Source organism: Dermochelys coriacea, chromosome 6, assembly GCF_009764565.3.
Source record: "Dermochelys coriacea isolate rDerCor1 chromosome 6, rDerCor1.pri.v4, whole genome shotgun sequence".
NCBI lineage: Eukaryota > Metazoa > Chordata > Testudines > Dermochelyidae > Dermochelys > Dermochelys coriacea.
In genome coordinates, this window is record NC_050073.1 from 114,277,768 (window position 1) to 114,280,939 (window position 3,172).

Below are 3,172 nucleotides of genomic sequence, written 5' to 3' on the forward strand. Positions count from 1 at the left end.
CCTACTTTTTATACTTAATAAAATCACTTCTGTTTATTAATAAACCCAGAGTAAGTGATTAATACCTGGGGGAAAACAGGTGTGCATATCTCTCTATCAGTGTTATAGAGGGTGGGCAATTTATGAGTTTACCCTGTATAAGCTTTGTACAGAGTAAAAAGGATTTATTTGGGGTTTGGATCCCATTGGGAACTGGGTGTCTGGGTGCTGGAGTCAGGTAACCTGCAGAGTTGTATTCACTTAAAGCCTGCAGCTTTGGGGGCGTGGCCCAGACCCTGGGTCTGTGTTGCAGCAGGCAAGCATGTCTGGCTCAACAAGGCAGGGTTCTGGGGTCCCAAGCTCGCAGGGCAAATGTGCTCCGAGGTAATCTCACATCAGGTGACTGTCCCATGGGGTCTCTGTGACTGAATCCATCACACTAGGAATAAAAATGTGCATGAATAAACATTCAATGTTTACAGTACAGTAATTATTTTCCTGCTGTTTATTTTGTTTGTTTGGTGTTTTCAAAGCTGACTAAGGAAATTATGTAGCCAAGTTCTATGAAATTTCAGTGGGATTTGGACAACTGACTTCTTTAGACTTCTTTGAAAACTCACCCCAAAGCTCCATATTACACACACAACACTTCTCTTATACTTGGATTGTAATCTTTTTGGGGCAGGGACTGTTTTTTTGTTCTGTGTTTGTAGAGTTCCTAGCACAATGGATTCCTGGTATATGATTGGAGTCCCTAAGTGCTAGGACAATATAAATAAATATTGCTGCTACTACTTTATTATAATTATTAATAATAATAAATTTTATTATTAACACAGCCTCAGAAAAGAATCAGTGGGAAAATAGCCGAACTAAGCATATGTTTCAAATAGAAATGTAGGATTATGAGGATTTATATAAAAATTTGAAAAGAAGATTTAAAATGTGCTTCTGGGCAGTCTGGTATAATTAACATTTTCTAGAATTCTAATTTTCCAATTAATCATACTGGGGTCCCCCTCCCTGAATTTTCATTCAGTCCTTACTTATGCAAAATTGCCACTGACTTTAATGTAATAATATCAGGATTAGTCTGTCCTCCTATACAGTAATCACAGTAATTTTCATAAATGAAGTGAAGTTGGGAATGTGATGTGATTTGTTTGGGAAAATGATATGATATCTTATTGTCAAACTGAGATGTATTAAATTATAGAATATCAGTAATATGAAAAGGCATGACTATGGTGGACATTCAAACATGCTCTTCTACTTTGCTTCATTCTTCAGGCCTTTACATTCCAAATTTCTTGTAGGCAAGAAAAGTAAGATTGGCACTCAGAAGACAGTCTACTGGGATCTCTTGTTCTGGTATTTAGACTGTTGTTTGTATTTGGCATCATGTATATATTTAGAAAACAGTCATCTGTTATATTTTGAATAGGAACAGCTCTGATATTTTAAGAAACATCTGATGTTCTGCATCATATGGTCTCATATTTACTCATTCAAATTCTCATCATATTACATGGCATCTTATTTTAACAGCTATTTAGAGCCCAATTCTGCCACCCATAATCATGTTGGGGCAGATTCTCTGCTGGTGTTAATTTCAATGGTATATGGTAATTTATACCTGCTGAGGATCTGCCTCATGGAGCAGTATCTCACTCTGAATGACTCAGTTAATTTCAGTGGAACTTTCTGCAGAGTAAAGTTCTATTAAAAATGAGTGAGGCTAACAGAATCTGGCCCCTAAGACTATAGTGCTGTACTTAGGGAATATTCTACTCTATATAGGTTCTTATATGGCACTTATTATATTTGCATCTTCTCCTAGTTCATTAAGCAATGTGACTAATGTGTCACATGTTTGTTTTCTGATCCTCTCCTCAGCAGGAGAAGCGAGTGCAATGGAGTGTTTTTGTTTTGGATTTTTTTTTAACTAGTATTATATACCTGCACACACAGATTGCTATGTTTATATTAGAGAAGGCAAGGTCATAGGAATGCAGCTTGCACTTGCAACAGAAGGTGGTGAAGTTTGTGATCGTCCTTAGTTCCCGGGGGAGTTCATGCCACAGTGGGACTGGGCCCCAAGAAAACTTTGTCCTGCACAGCTGAGCTTTATCCGTAGAAAGTTTCATTACGGCCATGGACTGAAATAAAATGCAAATATATCAAAGTCAAAGTATTACCACATACTAGTTCACTACAAATAAAGTTCACCACATAGTTTGGCACTGTGCTTCCATATTTACTCAAGTGCAGTCCAGAAATGAAATCAGAATGGTGTAGAAGGTCAGAGTTAAGATGTGTAAGAAAGCTGCGGGAAGCCTATACATATTACATCTAGCTCCTATCAGTGCTATTAGTTCTTCATTTTCATGAGAATTAAGATCACTTACAGCTGTGACTTAAGCAAACACTGAACCCAGATCTACAGAAGCATACTGTACTTTGCCATCGACTGAGAATGGGTATTTTGTTTATTCCTTCCTCTATGCAGACAGAAAAGGAATTTTTATTTAGCTTAGACTGTTTATTTGGCTTTAGACAGACTTTTTTTGGTTCTTTTAGGCTCCCTGAAGGATGATGCAGTATTTGGATATCATAGGGAATCTTAGGGGCTGGGCAGATGCACAAAAGCATTACAGATCCTTGTGAAGTTGAGGATTGTAAGTGGGAAAACATTTGGAACAAATGAAATGTTAAAAGTATTTTCCAAAGGGTACTGGTGAGAGGAGGTTCTCACACTCTTATTACTTCAAGGCCTATCTAATAATTGGACTGTAGCTTCATTTTTCTCTAGCTCTGCAAATGCTGTACGCAATATTGACATCTAGTGGGAAAATGTATTATTCAAGCTCTCCAGGGCATTTATAAAACTTACAGGTTTCCCACATCACCTCAGGGCATTTCCTAGCAATTAATGAGCTCCTGGGAGGAGTTATGCTTAGTAGGAAATGCCATGTGACTACATTATAACTGGTATTATAAAGGGAACATAGTAAAGAACACTCTGAAAACATTTTTTCTGTTTGTGAATTTGTGTGCAACACAGATTAGCATGAATTTCTTTTCATAATAAGCCAGGGACTTCTGAAGTATTTACATCTGGTATATTGACCAGTCAGATTACTGGAATTGTTCCATTGGTGGTGGTTGTATTTTTAGACACAGGAGTCCAACT